Genomic DNA, 22,249 nt, shown 5'->3' with positions numbered 1-22,249 from the left:
ATGGATCACTGGAACTCATCAACAGCCAACTCCTTCCATAGGCATTATAGCTAACTAATTTGCTCATCCCTCCCATGTGCCAGAAATATTAGAGTTGATCTTGTACCTTCCCACTGGTATTCTATCCCAGTTTAGCACCCAGCGAATGCTTATTTTAAACCATAGCATGCCAGAGGCTATCCATTGCTCATCCTGTGATGGTATCCTTATTGCCACCCAGACACTGAGCAGCTCAGCATTAAGGTTTTCACTTTATAGCTGTCTTCCTAGGACCATTCTTGATACTATCTTAGGTTGGGTTCCCTGGAAACAAACTCTGAGAAAAAAAGGTTGTGTTCTAAAAGTGTACTGGGAAGAGCTCTACGGAGATATCTGTGAACTGGGGAAGACAGGATTGGACAGAGAGTGATGTTGACCCAGTATACAACTGAGGCCTCAATAAACCCTACAAGGACATCTGGACCTCAGTTCTCTCAACTTGAGGCAAAGGGCTAGACATTTTTATCCCCACATAGGACATGGTATAGCCCTCTGAAGATGACTATTTCCAGTGAAAGATACAAGTGTGAGCAATGGACATCTGATATTTCCAGCATTTTACTTCACCTCTGAAAAAAGTGGTGTGGATAAAGTATGCAGTATTTATTACAGGAGGATTCAAAGTAAGCCTTTTTGTTTTGTGAAGCAATATATTGATTAAGATTATAAAAGGGAAAAGGAAAAGCAAATGGTGGGAGAAGAGCATTTCAGGCAGAAAAAAGACCATGTGTGAAGGTTTGGAGGTTAAAAAAGAGCCTGTCCTTCCCAAGGACTTAAAGAAGTCCACTGTGAAGTGGAGTGAGCAAGGCAGAGAGTGGCTGGAGAGGCAAGCATCAGCTGGACCATGTAAGATCCTTAGGTCCTGTTAAGGCTTTTGAATTTTAATGTAACATAATGGGAAGTCTTGAAGAATGAAGAGTCAAGTTTAAGAAATCACAGTAACATCGTCAGCTCTGACTTAACTAAAAGATCTCTTTGGGGGACAATATTGAGAATGGTTTGGAAAAGGGCCAGAATACAACCAGGGAGACCTTTTATTGATTGTGGAGATAAAGAACAATGAAGGAAGATAGAAAATATGTGACAGAGTCAAAATCCCCAGGACTTAGAGTGCGTTAGATATGAACATTGAAGGAGAGGGAAGTGTCAAGAAAGACAAATCAAAACAGCATTCTGTCTTGAAAACCAGTTGGATGGCATTGTGATTTAAGGGCACTGGAGGTGGAGACTGAAGATCTAGAAGAGCCTATAGCTGAGTTGGCACCTGTGAGATGTCTAATGGTGATACCAAGGCACTTGGATACATGGATATGGAATGCCAATGAGAATGCTAGGCAAAAAAAAAACCCATTTAGGATTACAGGCTATACTTCAAACCAAGGGAAAGAAGGAACTCAAATATGAAGAAGGTGTAGATTGGGAACATAAAAGATCTCAGGTAAGAAACATGAAAAATATAGTCAAGTTGAGTGGAGGATAAACTACTATGTACTTCGTGCATACATGCACTACCATATTAATGTGTACATATTATACTGTACATAATACATTATATGTATAATCGTATATTATTTACCCCATGCTTATAAGCCTGTACCTTATTAATATTACAGAGCACATGTTATTATTAATCGTATATAGCACATTAGGTCAAATCAGTTCTAGTCAACATGCGTATCATATCCAATAGATCACGAGCTTAATCAGCAAGCCATGTAAAACCATCAACCCGCTTGGCAGGTGTCCTCTTCTCACTCCGGGTCCATGAGTTGTGGGTGTTTCTATCAGTGAATTTTATCAGACATCTTGTTCTTACTTCAGGACCATCACACCTAATATCATCTCAGTGGACTACTGACTAATCAGCCCATGCTCACATATAACTGTGGTTTCATGCATTTGGTATTTTTTAATTTTTAAAGAAATGCTGTGACTCAGCTATGGCCATCTAAGGCCTTAACACAGTCAGACTGTAGCTGGACTTTAATTGAATATTATTTACCAACATCAACTATAAGGTGTTATTCAGTCAATGGTTACAGGACACAAGGAAATTAGACATATGTACACTCACGTGTACACACACGTACATGCACTGACCAGGTAAATGACCTGTTTAACAAACCCCCTTACCCCCCACTAAATCCCATGCTCTACATGCCTATAATGCCCTGCCAAACCCCCCAAACAGGGCAAAAACATATAAATACACAGAACTAAGCTATCTAACCAATAAACATGAACAATTTAATGTTCAAAATTAGATAGACCTAGACAATAAACCCTAGTAGTACCAATAAACTACTTAGATATTTACCATTTATATGGACAGACGTCTCTAGATCTATCAACCATTTTTAATCAAAATTTTAGCACTAAATCCAACCTAAACCACATAAAATAACTATATACATGTTACTTCACTATATAAAAACAGCTTGTTAATGTAGCATAAAATCTAAACCAAGGCACTGAAAACGCCTAGATGAGTTTACCAACTCCATAAACACATACGTTTGCTCCTAGCCTTTCTATTAGTTTTTAATAAAATTACACAAGCAAGGGCTTCCCTGGTGGCGCAGTGGTTGGGAGTCCGCCTGCCGATGCAGGGGTCACGGGTTCGTGCCCCGGTCTGGGAAGATCCCACAGGCTGCGGAGCGGCTGGGCCCGTGAGCCATGGCCGCTGGGCCTGCGCATCCGGAGCCTGTGCTCCGCAACGGGAGAGTCCACAGCAGTGAGAGGCCCGCAAAACAAAACAAACAAACAAAAATTACACAAGCAAGCATCCGCACCCCAGTGAGAATGCCCTCTAAATCATTAAGATTAAAAGGAGCAGGCATCAAGGACAGTGATATTAGTAGCTCATAACGCCTTGCTTAACCACACCCGCAGAGGAAACAGCAGTGATAAAAATTAAGCCATAAACGAAAGTTCAACTAAGTTATACTAACTAGTGTTGGTAAACTTTGTGCCAGCCACTGCGGTCATACGATTAACCCAAATCAATAGAAATTCAACGTAAAGCATGGTAAAAGAGTGATATAAAATGAAGTTAAATTTTAATTAAGCCATAAAAAGCCATAACCAAAATAAAAATAGACTCCGAAAGTGACTTTAGTAGTTCCTGATTACAAGACAGCTAAGACCTAAACTGGGAATTGATACCCCACTATGCTTAGCCCTAAACCCCAATAATTAGGAGAACAACATTATTCGCCAGAGTACTACTAGAAGCAGCTTAAAATAAGACCTGGTGGTGCTTCACACCCCTCTAGAGGAGCCTGTTCTATAACTGATAAACCCTGAAAAACCTCACCAACCCTTGCTAATTCAGTCTGTACACCACCATCTTTAGCAAACCCTAGAAAGGAATAAAAGTAAGCACAATTATTACACATAAAAATGTTAGGTCAAGGTGTAACCGATGGGGTGTGAAGAAATGGGCTATATTTTCTACTTCGAGAATTTATTTCTCACCACACGAAAGTCTTTATGAAAACTAAAAACCAAAGGAGGATTTAGTAGTAAATTAACAATAAAGTGTTTAATTGAATAATGTCATGAAGCATGCACACACTGCCCATCACGCTCCTCAAGTATTATAATAATTTCCTATAATCTATTAACAAATACTAATTATATGACAGGAGACAAGTCATAACAAGGTAAGCATACTGGAAAGTGTGCTCGGATAAATCAAATCATAGCTTAACTAAAGCACCTACTTTATACCTAGGAGATTTCATAATTTATGAATACTCTGAACACCCGAACACCCCTCCCAATTCTACTAGTATAAGCAAGCGAAATAAAACATTCACTCAACATTTAAAGTATGGGAGATAGAAATTTAAAATACTCTCTGGTGGGTGTGAAGAAAAGGGAACCTCCTGCACTGTTGGTGGGAATGTAAATTGATACAGCCACTATGGAGAACAGAATGGAGGTTCCTTAAAAAACTAAAAATAGAACTACCATAGGATCCAGCAATCCCACTACTGGGCATATACCCAGAGAAAACCGTAATTCAAAAAGAGTCATGCACCTCAATGTTCATTGCAGCAATATTTACAACAGCCAGGAGATGGAAGCAACCTAAGTGTCCACTGACAGATGAGTGGATAAAGAAGATGTGGCACATATATACAATGGAATATTCCTCAGCCATAAAAAGAAACGAAATTGAGATATTTGTAGCGAGATGGATGGACCTAGAATCTGTCATACAGAGTGAAGTAAGTCAGAAAGAGAAAAACAAATACCTATGCTAACACATACATACAGAATCTAAGAAAAGAAAAAAAATGGTTCTGAAGAACTTAGGGGCAGGACAAGAATAAAGAAGCAGATGTAGAGAATGGACTTGAGGACACGGGGAGGGGGAAGGGTAAGCTGGGATGAATTTAGAGAGTGGTACGGACTTATATATACTACCAAATGTAAGACAGATAGCTATTGTGAAGCAGCTGCACAGCACAGGGAGATCAGCTCAGTGCTTTGTGACCACCTGGAGGGGTGGGATAGCAAGGGTGGGAGGGAGACACAAGAGGGAGGAGATATGGGGATATATGTAAATGTATAGCTGATTCACTTTGTTATAAAGCAGAAACTAACACACCATTGTAAAGCAATTATACTCCAATAAAGATGTTAAAAAATAAATAAATAAAATACCCTCTGACGCTAGAGAGAAAGTACCATAAGCGAATGATGAAAGAAACATTAAAAGTAACAAAAAGCAAAGTTTATCCCTTATACCTTTAGCATAATGACTTAACTAGCAAACATTTAACAAAGAAAACTTAAGTTAAATATCACAAAATGAGACGAGCTACTTATGAACAGTTTATAAGAACAAACTCCTCTATGTAGCAAAATAGCAAGAAGATTTATAAGTAGAGCTGACAAGTCTAACGAGCCTGGTGATAGCTGGTTGTCCAGGAAAAGAATTTCAGTTCAACTTTAAAAATTACCAAAAAAAGTTTTAAATTTTAATGTATTTTTAAATGTTAATCTAAAAACATACAGCTTTCTAGAAATGGATACAACAAACTTATCTAGAGAGTAAAGACAAACAACACCATAGTTGGCTTAAAAGCAGTCACCAATTAAGAAAGCATTCAAGTGCAACAATAATTTTACCTTAATACCAGTAACAAGTAAATCAACTCCTAGATTTATACTGGACTAATCTATTGACCAACAGAGGCAATAATATTAATATGAGTAACAAGAAGTATTTCTCCTTGCATAAGTTTACATCAGTAACTAATAATATATTGATAATTAGCAGTAAATAAATACCACTCAACCTTAAATTATTTAGTAAATAAATACAACTCAACATTAAATTATTTATTAAACACACTTAATCCAACACAGGCATTCACACAAGGAAAGATTTTAAAAAGTAAAAGGAACTTGGCCAACACAAACATCACCTGTTTACCAAAAACATCACCTCTAGCACAACTAGTATTAGAGGCACTGCCTGCCCAGTGACAACTGTATCCTGCTACACGGTATCCTGACCGTACAAAGGTAGCATAATCATTTGTTCTCTAAATAAAGACTTGTATGAATGACTACATGAGGGTTTTACTGTCTCCTACTTTCAATCAGTGAAACCGACTTTCCTGTGAAGAGGCGGGAATAACAAAATAAGACAAGAAGACCGTAGGGAGCTTGAATTAATTAACTCAGAAAAACCTAACTAAATCACCAAGGAAAAAGAAAATTTTATATGCGTTGACAATTTCGGTTGGGGTGACCTCAGACAACAAAAAAGCCTCCGAGTGATTAAAGTCTAGATTTACCAGTCAAAACATCACTTATTGATCCAAAAAACTGATCAACGGAACAAGTTACCCTAGGGATAACAGCACAATATTGTAGAATTCATATCGACAGTAGGGTTTATGACCTCGATGTTGGATCAGGACACCCCGACGGTGTAACCGCTATTAAAGGTTAATTTGTTCAATGATTACAGTCCTATGTGATCTGAGTTCAGACCAGAGTAATCCAGGTCTGTTTCTATCTATTATATATTTCTCCCAGTAAAAAAGGTCAAGAGAAATAAGGCTCACTTTAAAAAGTGTCTTAAAACCAATTAATAATATAATCTCAATTTAATTAATATATACAAAACATTATCCAAGATCAGGGTTTGTTAAGGTGGCAGAGCCTGGTAATTGCATAAAACTCAAACCTTTATAACCAGAGATTCAAATCCTTTCCCTAACAAAATTTTTATAATTAATACCTTAATACTTGTTATCCCGATTCTTCTTGCCATAGCATTCCTAACATTAAGTGAAAGAAAAATTTTAGGTTATATGCAACTTTGAAAAGGGCCAAATATTGTAGGACCATATGGCCTATTACAACCCACTGGTGATACAGTCAAATTATTCATTAAAGAAGCAATATGTCTTTATTCCTGTTCTGTGCCTAGGTTCATTGGAACCATTTTTGGTTTTTTAGATTCCATACATATGTGTTAGCATACAGTATTTGCTTTTCTCTTTCTGACTTACTTCACTCTGTATGACAGACTCTAGGTCCATCCACCTCACTACAAATAACTCAATTTCATTTCTTTTTATGGCTGAGTAAAAGTCCATTGTATATATGTGCCACATCTTTTTCCATTCATCTGTTGGTGGATACTTAGGTTAGAGAGTAGCATTGACATATACACACTACCAAATGTAAAATAGATAGCTAGTGGGAAGCAGCTGCATAGCACGGAGAGATCAGCTTGGTACTTTGTGACCTCCTAGAGGGGTGGGATAGGGAGGGTGGGAGGGAGACGCAAGAGGGAGGGGATATGGGGATATATGTATACATTAGCTGATTCACTTTGTTCTACAGCAGAAACTAACACAACATTGTAAAACAATTATACTCCAATAAAAAGGTAAATTAAAAAAAAGAGAAGCCCTATGACCAGCTACATCTTCTATTTGCATATTTATCATTGTACCAATCTTAGCCCTAACTCTAGCCCTAACCATATGAATTCTCCCACCCATACCTCACCCTCTCATTAATATGAATCTAGGAGTATTATTTATGCTAGCTATATCAAGCCTGGCACTATACTCCATTTTATGATCTGGATGGGCTTCCAACTCAAAATGTACATTAGTGGGAGCCCTATGAGTAGCAGCACAATTTCATGTGAAGTAACACTAGCAATTATCCTTTTGTCAGTCCTCTTAATAAATGGATCTTTCACCCTCTCAACCCTCACCACAACACGAGAGCACTTATGAATAATTTTCCCATCATTACCCTGAGCTATAATATGACTTATTTGCACTCTAGCAGAAACTAACCCAGACCCCTCTGACCTAACAGAAGGAGAATCTGAGCTTGTATTAGGTGTCAACGCAGAATATGCAGCAGGTCCATTCACCCTATTTTTTTTTTTTAGCAGAATACACCAACATTATCATAATAAACATTTCCACAACAATCCTATTTCTAGGAGCACTCCATAACCCCCACATACCAGAACTTTACACAACTAACGCTATGATCAAAAAAGCTACTACTAACAATCTCTTTCCTATGAATTTGAGCATCCTACCCTCGATTCAGATACGATCAACTAATACATGTACCTTGAAAACACTTCCTACCACTAATGCTAGCCCTATGCATATGACACGTCTCACTACCTATTGTAACATCAAGCATTACTCCACAAACATAAGATATATGGCTGATAAAAGAGTTACTTTTATAGAGAAAATAATAGAGGTTTAAATCCTCCTATTTCTAGAATCATAGGAATTAAACCTACCCTTAAGAATTCAAAATTCTTCGTGCTACCATACTACATTATATTCTATAGTAAGGTCAGTTAAATAAGCTATCGGGCCCATACCGCGAAAATGTTGATATATATTCTTTCCATACTAATAAATACCATCATCTTTACCATCATCCTAATGACCATTATCTCAGAAACCATAATTGTAATAACCAGCTCTCACTGACTACTTATCTGAATCGGTTTCAGAATAAACATACTAGTCATTATTCCCATTATAATAAAAAAAAGTTTAACCCACAAGCTATAGAAGCATCCACCAAATATTTTCTAACACAAGGTAACGCATCAATACTACTTATAATAGCCATTATCATTAACTTATTATACTCTGGCCAATGAACTATTACAAAAATCTTTAATCCAACATCATCAATAGTAATAACAATAGCCCTAACCATAAAACTAGGACTATCTCCATTCCACTTCTGAGTATGTGAAGTTATACAAGGTATGTCATTAACAGCAGACTTAATCTTATTAACATGACAAAAACTTGCACCCTTGTCAGTATTATACCAAATCTCACTATCCATCGACCTAAATCTAATATTATTTGTATCCATACTATCTCTCATAATTGGAGAATGAGGCAGACTAAACCAAACCCAGATACGAAAAAGTATAGCTTATTCATCAATTGCTCACATAGGGTGAATAACAGCCATTATATTGGATAACCCAACTATAACAATTCTAAACCTACTAGTTTATATTATAATAACACTTATCATGTTCGTACTATTCATTTGCAGCTCAGCCACACCACACTATCACTATCACATAAATGAAACAAAATACCCATTATTACAACCCTTATTCTCATCACCCTATTATCAATAGGAGGTCTCTACTATTCTAATTTCTAAATATCAATAGTCAAACTCTAGTAGTTTCACTTTCCCTTTATGCTTCTTCATTCCCCTCTGTATCTCTCTACTCCAAAGCCCTGAACCACCACCTGGTGACCTCCAGACTATCAATATGCAGCATTTGCCTGCAGACTGTTGCAAAAATGTCATCAAATAACCCTTGTCATTCAACTTGAGTGGATTCTAGACAGCCTTATGTTTAAATACAAATGTTTGCTCCCAATATAAAATGTTTCTGCAAGTCCCTTTTCTTTCCAAAGTTGTCAGTATTACAGTTTTATTTTTTCAGTTATGACTATGTCAGAGAGAGACGTTATTACTTTCATTTTTCTCATCTTTAACACTAGTTTCTCTCTTCCTTTTGAACAAGGATGTGCCTCAGGATGTGTGAGCTACTTATATGCAGTGACCATGTCTTATTCATCTATGGTTCCGATGTTTAACCTAGTGCAGGCAAATAAGCAGTGGTCACAAATGTTTATCAAATAAATACGTAAATTAAAACTCAGTGAATGATTAGGGAGGTGGTATGGGACTAAAGGAAAATTATTATAGCACCAAAACAAAACAAAAAAAGAGGGAGTGACTACTTAAAACCCAAATCTTTAGAAAATCATCATACCAGGAGAGTCTTTCTTTGTAGCCTATTCTGACTCCTGGGACAAGCAATGGATTCAGAGATGTTGTTATACAATCTGTACACATTAAAGTATTAAAATTTTTAAGATAGGTATATTCATTACACAGTCAAAGCACATATTAGGATTCTGGTGGGGATTTTTTTTTTTTTAAAGCTGCATGATAAATTTAGAGGCACCAGTAAAAATGCCTGATGTGACCCCCCTCTAAAAAAAAAGGCAGAGAAAAATGAATCATTTGACATGACTAAGAAAAGAAGCATTTTTCTATTAGTCAAATGAAAAAACATGTAGCAAAAATCGAAGAAGCTTAAAAACAAGCAAAACCAAAATAACACTGCTACAAGCAGCAAAAAAAAGTATCAACCAAGTAATAAAATGTTATTCCAAAACACAGCTTTCAGCTCTTTTCCATGTTCACCAGAAAGCTGGCAGCAAATCAGATTTTTACCAAAGATGATAAATGTTCCAGAAATTTTTATCACAAACAATGGGGGAAGAGAAAAATGCAAAAGCAGAAGACCACAGTTAGAGGTGTTGGGAGGGGGCTATAGCTGTAGCCCTGTGGGGAACAAAGATGACTATGTTTGAGCAATCTGTATTCTCTGAAAACCAGAGGCTGGGATTTTTCCTTTTGGTCTTTTCTTATAAGAATTTTCTTATATAAGTATAAATATATTTATTAAGAAATAAAGCCAAGTAATACTAGTTTGATCAAAATAAGTTTATATGATAGGACTTCAGACTGAACCATTTGAAGTGGTGAACAAAACATTAGTTTTTTTTCCTGTGCAATATTTTTGGGGCATTTTGAAGGGAACATTTTCATTATTCAAAAAGGAAATGATCAATCTGCTTCTCTTCATTACCACACAGTAACATGAATTTGTAATTGATTTAAGAATAGTCTTAAATGTGGTGGGAGGGGAATCCTTCCAATTTGTGATGTATCAATAATTTGATTGAACATAAATTATTTACTAAGAAGTTGCAGAAGAGATTTGTTTCCTGTATCTTCCTTGAAGTCACCACAAATAAACTACACTCCAAATCGTATTATATGATGACAAATTTGAGGCTATTCAAATATCCTTTCTTGAAATTTTTTTTAATGGTAAAGAAACTTTCTATATTTGGCTTTTTAGACCTTAAATGGCATCCAAAATATTTCCATTTGACTATGTACTATCTGTTACCAATATTTCTAGCATTTTTTTCTAGTGTTTTAAAAAATATGATTCAAATATAATTTACTCTGAATTATCACTATTTTGAAGTATCTATTTTTCTAAGAATATGTTATACATATTCAATATGCACACACATATGTACATATATACACATTTTTTGCATTCAGATCCTTAAGTTGCTTAATTAATACATAATATTTGGTCTTTTAGAATTTTTTAGGGATATAAAAATTCTGTGTTGAGATAAGATAAAAAGTTCAATTCACATAATATAGCTATCTAAAAGTATGTTGAAATTCTCTTCATCAGTATTATTATAAAATGAGTAAATTCAAACATGAATAAATTTAGAGAGAATAAAACAAACCCTCATGTCTCTATCACTCACCTTCAACAACTGTCATCTCAGGACCAGTCTTTCATATATATCTCTCCCTCCAAGACCTCTCAAAATTATTCTGAATTAAAACCTCCATTTCATATCATTTCATTCATACACATTGAATGCTACTGAAAGATACTCTTTCTTAAAAATCAGATGATGGGAGGGCAAAATAAAAGGATAACTCTGATCCTAGCCATTCAGCCATGGGGCTCAGCAATGTTAAGAGCTTGGAATCTGGCCCTAAAGGAGATTCTTAAAGGCTACAGTAGTTATCTTTTAACTTTTTTTTTTTTTAAATCAAAGTTACCACTATAAAACTCAAAGTGTATTCAACTTATGAATATGAATTATACACCTTTTGGAGGTTTAAGGCTCCTTTTCCTCATGTGGCAGGAGGAGTTTCAGTGTCCTTTCCATGGTCAGTTCATGCTTAGTCCTTTGGCTTTAGGCTATTACACAAATCACATCAAAGAACCCAGAACTAACCCAGAATCCCTGAATAATAGCCATTCAGTACCTTTAGTGACAACAAGAAATTAATAGTCACTTTGGTCATTTTATAGGATTTCATGTTTTCACTTTATAGTCAGTAAATCATTTAAACTCATTCACGGTTCATTAACCATTCATCTATCATGTACCTACTTATATCTACTCATTCAATGAACATTTATTGGGTCATGCACTGAGCTAGGTGCTATGGCTACAAATGTGGAATAAAAGTCTACAATCTCTTACATCCAGACAATGAGAATATTAGTCAATGGTAAGAAGAAATGAGCTACAAAGCCATGAAAAGAGATGAAGGAACCTTAAACGCATATTGCTAAGTGACAGGAGCCAATCTGAAAAGGCTATATACTATATGATCCCAACTATATGACAATCTAGAAAATGCAGATGGAGACACTAAAAAGATCAATGGTTACCAGGGTTTGGGAGGAGGGAGGGATGAACAGGTAGAGCACCAGAACTTTTTAGGGGAGTGAAACCATTCTGTACGATACTGTGATGGTGGATACACATCATTATATATTTGTCAGAACTCATAGAACATACCACATAAAGAGTGAGCCCTAATGTAAACCATGGATTTTAGTCAATAATCATGTATATATATTGGCTCATTAATTGTAATAAGTATATACCACTAATGCAAGATGTTAATAATAGAAGAAACTGGGGGAGAGGTGGTATGTGAGACCACTCTGTACTTGCCACTCAGTTTTTCCATTAACCTAAAAGTGCTTCCAAAAAAAAGTCTATTAAAAAAAATCTATGGCCCTTTTTGCTCTGGGATTTCAAGATCTAGTTTGGGGAAGATGTATAAATAACTATCCTTATTAGTTTCCTAGGTTTGCTGCAACAAATTAGCACAAACTTGGTGGCTACAAACAAAAGAAATGTATTCTCTCACAGTTCTGGAGGTCAAGAGTCTGAAATCAAGATGTCCACAGGTCCCAAGTCTCTAGGAGGGAATCTTTACAGCTTCTGGTGGCTTCAGGAGTTTCTTGGCTTGTGGTCAATTCAGTCTCTGACTCCATCTTCATACAGTATCCCTTTCTCCCTGTGTGTCTCCGCTCTGGGTGTCTTACAAGGACACTTGAATTGGATATAAAGCCCATCTGTATAACCCATAATGATCTCATCTCAAGATTCTTAACTATATCTGCAAAGAGCCGTTTTCAAAACAAGGTGACATTCAGAGGTTCGGGGGGTTAGGGTGTGGATGTACCTTTTCGAGGGCCAACATTCAACTCATTACACTACCCATATCATGATTTGCACTGTAATAAGAGTATGAACAGAGTACTCTGGGAGGGAGGTATAGAAGTGTCACAGGGAATATGACATGAGATGAATATTGAAGTTTGAACTGGAGTTTGCTAGCCTGGGGCAGAAGTGTCATGATGTGAGAGGTAGGGGAATGCCATCTCTGGGGAGATATTCCCGGCAACAAGAGGGCCTGTTTAAGGAATGGTAAGAAGGTCAGTGTCCCTAAAAGGGGGCTGGAGGGGTTGAATGAGGGCTAAAGGAAATAACAGCATATGAGTCTGAGATGTCAGACTGTTGATAGGTTATAAAGGAGCTGACAATCCTGAGAGAAAAGCATTTGTTCTTCATCCTATTTCCAAAGTTCCCAAACACATGATCAGATTCATACTTTAGAAATAAGACTGTTGCAACAGAATTAGGACTTGAGGAAGCAGAGGCTAGCAGCAGGGAGATTAACAGGTTATATTCAACAAAATCCTACTCAATTATGAGGTGAGAGCAGAGAGGTGAGAAGTAAGAGCTATTTTGGAGGTAAGATAGCATGTGAAGAACAACTGGATTTGACGAGTAGGGAAGGGTATGAGCTCGAGTCTTCAGCTGATGCCATCATCCAAAGCAGGGACTTTTGGAGGAAGGGAATGGTTTTCTGTGGGGTGTAGAAAGTTATGAGTTAACTTTTGGAAATATTTAATTTTATCTTGTAGTTCAAGGTCTAAATTTGGTCTATAAAAATGTTTTGCTTCTAAGCAGTAAAGGGCTCTGAAAAAAGAAACAAGCCTTTGGGGAAATCTTCAAAACTACCTTTAGAATTTCCCACATGGGTCCCTCCCAGTCCACTGCTGTTACAATTGACAAGCTCCAACAGACAACATGGCCCCGGAAACATAAAACGAATGAGGGAATCACCAAGTATGAAGAAGCTTTACTGGTTCATAGAGGTGAGAAAATATTTTCCCTTTTTGAGGGGATAGAAAAAGTCTGAAAATACTGCTACAAGTAGCAGCCCAATCTTTTAAACAGACTGCAAAAAGAATTAGCGCATACGTTTTCACCCTAGAGGAGGTCTTCAAACAGCACAGAATGGTTCATTATTACCTTTTATTTTTATCATGGCAGAGCTGGTGCAATGAAAGAAGAAATCTACATTCCAGCATAAAAAATAAACATAATATCACTGTGACAGGGACTGATTCAGTATGGAAACGCTGACTGTAGAGGCATTCTGGCTTACTTCAAAAGACTTTCAATAACTGCCAAAAGAGTTTATTTGGATAGTTTCAGTTTCATGTGTTTAATCAACTAAAAACTCAATCCAGAGTTGAGAGTGCGACACAGCATGTGTTCCAAAGAGGGTGTGCATGTGTTCATATTTGTGAGGACATAAGTGTGTTTGCGTGTGTGGATGTTTGAGCGTGAACAAAGGTATGTGTGTATGTTATAAAATTTTATTGTTTTATATCATTTCATCTCCTTATTAGGGCCCAGGCTCATAATCTTCACAGCTGTGATGATATCAAGCCTAAATTTCCATGATTTTTTTAACACTTATTCATGCTCTAGAGCCTACAATAGTATGCTGCAACTACAGATAAGAATAGAGAGTAGAAAAGTAAAACTGCTTTCCCTCTCATCAACAGACTTCATTCAACTTGATGTCACAAGCTTTTAAGGACTACCATGTTCTATCAGATGGTTTCAATGTATTAGTATGTACTAATGAATACATTAATATATTTTGCCATTTAGTTATACAATAAAAGCAAAATAATGTGTCCTTAAAGGAATTTATTTCTTGGATTTTTCTGCTGTTACAGTAAGCAGATCTCTCAGAGTAGCCATTTGCAGATGAATGTTATTAACCATGTGGTAACACCACCTCCTATACCATTGACTTTTTGAGGCTGGGTGCAGGGAAGTCAAACAACACCTAATCCAGTATTTCCCCAATTTTTCTGGTATCAGTTACTTAGAGTGTTTGATAAAATCATGGTTTTACAGGCTGTACGCCTGCTGAAGAGCAATGTTTAGGATTAGCTAGGACTTGGTGAGCTTATTAAGATTCAGTAAGTTTGGAAAACAACCAACTAGCCCAATCCCTTGTTCTTCAGATATGAAGATTCGGACAAAGGAAAATTACTAACCCAGCGAAGGACAACCCAGTTAGGCCTAGAACCCATGTCTCTTTCTCCTAAACCACTGCTCAGGTCCAGCAACACCTTAGGCACAAAATACAGAAATTCTGATTTGGCTTTCTCAACACAAGTGAGTTTAAAATGATTCTAGTGTGCAACTGTGAATTTCATCCCGGTTCAAATATACATTTCAGCATGCAGCTTAGTGGTTGTGTAGAATACAGTGTTAATGATGCCAGAGTTGTAATATTTACCCCTTAGAACCATATTTGAAAACAAAAAACGTAGCATTCTACTCATACTACAGCTAACCATCATTCCAGCTAGCTGTCTCGCAAATGTTTGCCGTAATCAAAAATGTGATCAGGTGACAAAGTGCGGGTGACTCAGCACCACCCTCCACACTGGAGGGACATAACTTTGAGTGGGTGGATGATAACGCCTCAGTAGCAACATTTCGGCAGAGGAAGAAGAGAAACTTTTTAAAACCAGTGTCATTTGGTATGAACTGTTATTAGCAAAAGAGTAAGATTTGGCCCCTGTATCTAAAGAACTTAAAATGTCGGGGGAGAAATGAAGACTGAAACAGAAACAAGAAATTACAGGCCAGACAGTGTGCATAGGCTTGTCATTTTGAACAAGGGGTATGATACTATGTTCCCTCTCAAACCTCATTACACATGCAAGTGTGATAAGTTATTATGTCAACTGTTTGAGAAAACATTCTGGGTAATTTTTTGACATTGACAGTCACTTTTATATTATACTGGCATTAGCCCTCTAAATGATACGCATTCTTTCCTGAAGCAAACAACTCAGTAAATGTATGTGTAGCTAATCATCTTTCCTTTGTAATTTCTCTAAAACCATGAGCAAGGGTTTACAGATACTATATTTTTCTTTTATAGAAAACATAGGCAAGACTTGCATCTTCTAGGAAATTTTGTGAATGTGCATAAACTACACATATTTTTCACATTTCAATTTTCCCAGTCATTCATTGTGATCAAGAGCAACTGGTTTGACAAACATGGTCTCACTTGGGGCACTGAAAGCTAAGTGCTCATCTGCCCGGTCATTAACCTCTCTAGTATCAACAGTGTGGGAAATTACTGGGCTACCAAATAGTCACCATTCTCTAGCTTGCCACTGTCTTTGGGCAGCCCAGAATGCCCACTTCGCTTCCGAGTTTATTAGATCTGGCAAGTGAACTTCCCATCATTCAAAAAGATAGGATGGATCTATATTAAATTTGATCACCCTCATTCTGTCGTCAGAATGTTAGCAAATGGTATTAGTATGCCATTCATCAGTGCAGAGACCACACTACCTTCTACCTAATCTCTAACACTTGGGGAATGATTTAACAAATCTCACCATGTGCCAGAGTCTAAGATAAATGCTTTGTTTGCATTAACCTCATTTAATCCTCTCAACTGTCCTATGATATAGGTTAAAGGTTACTCAAATTTCCCAGAGAATATTGAGTCTCAGAGAGAGCAAATAATTTTCCCAAGTGCACGTGACTGTCAAGTATAAAACCTGGTATTTTAACATCTTCAATGCGATTCCAGAGCCAAAGCTTTTAACCACTTGACTATCCTGTCTTCCAAAAAAGAGCTACGGAACAAGAAATAATTAGAAGCATCAACCCAAATGAATAAGTACTCGGCATTTGGTAGCTTCACCTCCTCTTTCTCATTCCAAGGTACAAACTTCTTTAAATAAATCATGAGATTCTACTGAATTCTGGACTTTTCATTTGGAGAACAGACCAATTAAGTCTAGGTTGGAATTTAACTCACATCAAGATATTCAAAAGTCATTTTTAATTTAAAGCTTATTCAAACAATATAAGGAAACCCTAGAAACGATACATCCTGTATATTTTCTGCACAAAAGCTCCATGGATGTGCTGAACACATGACCACTCACAGGGTTAATTAGTTAAAACAATTTTCTATAGTCAGAGGCAGTAAAATCAAAGCTATGACATTTCTATCCCATAAAGCTATCCCAGATACAAGTCCTACCTTTTAACAGGATATCAAGGAGTTAACAATTAAAATAATGTATCTGGCACCACAATATCTGGCTTTTAAAAATTCTTTTCATTAAAAATGTAACAACATTGCACTTGAGTTTTCAATTGCTTTTCTTTCTGATTGTCTCTGAACAGACACATATTTGATTCACAGAATACACTTGTTTAAGTTCCCAAAACCACAGACAAAATTTTGTGCTATTTTAAATAAGTATTTTAATAGAAAGCATGGACAATAGTAAGAAACACAGTAAAACCTAGTGACTTCCCAATACATCCATTAACTGTCAGGGTTTTAGGAAAATGTAAAAACAACACACAAAAGAGAACCCCAAAATCGAGTCCCAAATGTTCTTGAATCAAATATAATTAGGTGGAGCACTTGAAACTAAGAAACCTGATTCTATACAAAAGGCCTATCCAAAGAAATATTAAAGCCATTCCCAAATATTAATGAAACCAAAATCTGCAGAGATGAATAATGTAAATGACATTATCAATACTGAACAGAGAGTAGTACAAAGAGTATTCTGAATGTTAACTGTAAGAAAGATTTCAAAGTGATATGAAACTAAATGATTACACACATTCTACGAGGAATAAAATGAGTGCAACAGAAGCTAATTCTATTCATTTAAAATATACTTTGTTTTTAAAGAACTGTGTTATTAGATTTGCTCTGTCCAATAAAGACATGTTATAACACTTTTCCTCCTCAGTTTCCACATAGTAAAAAATTGTGTATGTTCTCCCTTGCCTGCAAAGCAAGAAAACAATCCCATTCTTTCCACTGGCCTTACAATTCGCTATTTTCCCTTCCAACACATCAGTTCTTCTACCATATCCAGATCGAGGGTATTGAAAATGTAAACCAGTCCTCTTAGAAACATATATAAGAAGTCTTTCTTTAAAAAATTAATTAAAAAATAAGTAAACTTTTTTTCATATTGGGATCTAGGGTACTGTAAGAAAGGTATTTCAATTGATGGCAGAAAGCCATTACAAGGAAACAAACTGTATATAAGGATGTATATAAGCGACAGCCTTTGTAGCTCTGAAATAACTTACACAAAGAACTCACATAAATTTGGCTCACCTCAGCAACGCCTTTTCTTTAAATTACACAGAAATCTGAAATGCATTGGGTGTATGTAAGGGCAAACTGTGGCCCCAAGTAAAAATGTGTACTTAAAAGGAAAAATGTGGAAGTAATTATTACCTTGATGTATTTACCAGAATGCACAGAATGTATTCAGCATGTCTCGCCTGGGCATTGAGGGTTTTGCAGAACACCTATGACTCTAAAAATCCAGCATTTGGCATTATGCTATCTGAGAGTTAATGATAAACCACTTTACCCCGGCATTGTTGCCTTGGAGCCTCAGCAAGTCAGTCTGCTGCGATGGACTGAAATAATTATTTCAAATGGATGAGTCACACTATTGCTGGCTTCAGCTACTCTCTGGTTGAAAATGAACAAATCAGTGTGGTAGGCAGGCACTCCAGAGAAATAAACAGGAACTTTTGTTTCCTCCCATTTAGAGACTAAAAAAGCAAGACAAAGGAGGGCTAAGTAACTGCAAAAGAAATCTAGTTGGGTTTCATGATTACTGTTGGGTATTTACATTGTGCTCACAACTAAGCCAACATTCATATTACCTGCTAAGGAAACTTAAAAGGAGGTTCTGGTCAGTATTAAGAAGAGTCTAGATGGCCAAGAGTGGGGCATATGTCTAAGAGGTGGGTTCCAATGAGCTGCCTACAATATGTATATATGCTCTACAAAGTAACCTGAAGTAGGGAGGGTCTGCAGTGGGAATCCAAGCTAGACACCTTGAGGAAATGTCCAAAGTACAACACTGAAGAAAACAGAAGAAAATCTCTAATTTAGAGGTGAAGAGACAGTTACAAGTTGGGCCCTGCAAGAGAAGCTATACTGAAGGAGAAAGGTCATAAACAACATGGAGTGTCCCTACACGTTCAGCACACACCCGTGTGTTTTAGGGTTTATATTATGGGACCCCGAGTGTGTAATCCATGGATACACTGAGCCAGCCAAATAGTACAGGACCGAGAGATTTAAAATTGTGCGTTTGCTTGGCTTCTGGAATGATAGAGAATAACCATGATCTCTTCACAGCAAAGTTCTAAGACATATTTCTACTATCTCCTATTCCTCTATGATCATACCTCATAGATTCTCTCAGTGGACTTAAGAATAATGGATACGAATAAAATGCTGAGCTTAGGAAGTAGAAGGATTTGGGCTTTCCAGGTTATATAGAATCTTGAAAGACTAAGTTTCCTAGAAGGAAGCAAGGCTTGATTGAATCTAGAAAAGCACATAGCAATTTTTCTGCTGAGAACAAATACTGGAAAGACCGTTTCAGGTAAAGGAGAAACAGAGCGTGCAAACAAATTAGTGTGCCCGAGGAACTGGAGTAATTTTCTATGGATGAACCACAGATTATTTGTGAGGCAGGGGCAGCAGACAAGCTTAGAAATGTTCAGGCTGAAGTCAGATTATAAAGCAGCTAGCTAACCAGTGCTAAGGAAATTGAACTTTACCTTTTAGGCAATGATGAGCAATTGAAGGTGTGCGTGTGTGCGTGCGTGTGTGCGTGTGTGTCTCCGTGTTGTGTCTCTGTGTCTCTGTGTGTGTGTGTGTGTCTGTGTTGGGGCTGGGGTTGGGTGGGGCATAGGGGTCACATTTTTAAAAGTACCTGTCAGAAATCTCACTTGGGCAACAACATGAAATACAGTTTGCAAGTGGGCAAAACCGGAGTTAGAGGAAACCAGTTAGAAACAGGTTATTGCAACAGTCCAGCAAAAAAGAAAAAATTAAGATTATGGAATAAACAGCAACAGGAGAAGAACAGAGGAGAAGATGGATTCAAGAATATTCAGGACAAAGTGTGGCAGAACTTATGGAAATGGAACCTCAAGGGAAGTGCTATTTTTTTTGAGCAGAGGTTTTGGAATACAGGAGCAAAGACAATTTGTCAGGGAGGGGGAAATAACAGATAAGTTTAGTTTTAAAAATGACGTGTTTGTGGGACATCTGGGCAGATTTGCCTGGAATCAGATGGAATTGTTGCTTTCAAAATTCTATTATTCGGTTCACTTTTTGTTGCAAGTGACAGAAACCCAACTCAAACTAGTTTAAACGAAATCAAGGGATTTTTTTGGCTTTTTCAAGAGGCACAACTGACATGACGCATCTAAACCTTGTCCTTAGGACTTTCTCATCTCTCCTTGCTTCTGTCTGGCTTCAATTTCAGAGGCTTTTTCCATGAAGCAGCAAGATGACTACAGACAGCCCTAATCCAACGTGCTCTCGACTCCTGAGGAAAAGAACATATTCTTCCCAACATTTCTGTCACAACTTCTGGACTCTGATTCGCCCAGTTTGTCACCAATCATGTTACCAAGGCATGAGATATTCAGATTGTCCAACCCTAGGTCACATTCCCAGGACTCGGGGGCCAGGTCCCAGGTAAGGCCCCTTGACTGACCATGCCTAGAGAAGCACGTGGGGATACAGAAGTGTGCATCTCTGCTGGAAAAGGGGTTCTCTACTGAAATTCAATCTAACCATAAGAATGTAATGAGATATGAGATACTCTACCTTTCAACATCTGAAAATCTTGATAACAAACACTATCATAAGAAATACTATAACTGAGGAAATGAATCTAAGACACTAGAAGTTTCTCTTGCAGATATGGCTGAATTTTACTAGATACTGGAGAAAAGCAATGAAGAGAACATTCAAATGCACGAACAAGATAAATCTCTTTTGAGTCCTGCCTTCAAAGGCTCCAGGACTAGGTCCCATGCTATAGGGGAATCAATGTATCTCTCAAACACCAAAATACAAAGTTTTCTTTTTTTTCTTTTTGACCTTTTAAGGAAGGTTTTCCAAAGTTCAGTAACTGATTGGACAAGCAGAATTATTTGGGAGGAATGTTTGGGACACCAACCTCTCCCCTCCTCCCCCCCGCCCCCCAGAGGCTGTGTGTGTTTAGTGTGAGGCACGGCAGTGGAAAAAAATCACAATTCCTGCCCTGTAAGTCAGGGAAAGGAGCTGCTTTTGTTTACACCAGCTGACTCAAATCACCCCAAGTAGGTGTTCAGTCAGACTGGATTCTCCAAACAACTACATACCATCCCTCCCCCTCCTGGGGCAATGCAGCTTTGGGAAGTGATTAGAACTGCCTGGAAATACTGAGCTGGAAAGGTAAGGAGGATGGGAGGCAACCTTGCCCACTCTGGCTCCCGGACATTTTACCAGGTCAGACCCATTCTGGGCTCAGGTAATTCCAGTGACTGCCCTGGCATCCTGGGTGCTGGACAAGCCTCTACCTTGACCTGTGCCAGGGGATCCAGGGGGCTTTTTGGGTTTACAGGGATCGATGCAGCCTGGGGGGAGCAATATCCCTTGGACCTCACCTGCAGGGTAAGTGCAAGAGCAGGCTTCAAGGGCTCTAGTGAGAACCAGGCAGGACCATAGCCTGATGTATAACTTTAAAATTCTCAGACATGCCGTGTGCAGGCCCCAGGCCCTGCAAATATCAAGGGAAATCCTATCTTTAGCATTTACCAATTGATAGGCTTTCATAGTTTAATAAATAACAAATTTAAAGATGAATCTAATTTTGATCCTGGTGCAAAGAGAAATGTTTTTCAAAGAAAGGTTTACTGATTCTGAAAGAATAAACACTTCCAACTTCACTGGATTTGCCTTGTAAGGTGGTTTGCCATTTCTACTCACATAGGGTGATCCACCATAAGGGACATCAACAAAATAGCTTTTATATTCTGTTTGGTTTTACTTACTGTGTATTTCAGAAGTATATGCTTGTGTTTTGTTTTGATCTTTTTTTTTGGGGGGGGGGTATTTTTATGGTGTGGAATAGGTTTAAGAATTTAGGTGCAATCTCTTATCGTTTCACATTTAAGAAAAAATGGATTGACCAATAAGTGTTCATAGAGTAGGAACAAAGTAGGTTCTTATTGGGAGTCATATTCTAGTCACCTTTTATAGTCACCTGTTATAGTGCTTTTTGTAAGTGGTCACTTGCCTGAACTGCCCATTAGCCAATCTGTGGCCCAGCCATGGAATGGCCAGGAACTTCACCTTCTCAAGAAGCCCATTTCCTGACACATTCCCTTCTGTTGCAGGATTCCAGACCGCCTTCAGAGGTCTTTGCCCTGGTCTTTTTCAAAGCTTGAAAATGTGAAGGTACAATAAATATGCAGTATACTTAATTTACAATGTTACTTTATTTACTGTATCTGGTGATACTATTTAGAGTTAAAGTAATTAT

This window comes from Kogia breviceps, chromosome 9 (genome assembly GCF_026419965.1).
Source record: "Kogia breviceps isolate mKogBre1 chromosome 9, mKogBre1 haplotype 1, whole genome shotgun sequence".
NCBI classification, from domain to species: domain Eukaryota; kingdom Metazoa; phylum Chordata; class Mammalia; order Artiodactyla; family Physeteridae; genus Kogia; species Kogia breviceps.
The sequence above is the reverse complement of the archived record's forward strand: the minus strand, read 5'-3'. Positions refer to the sequence as shown.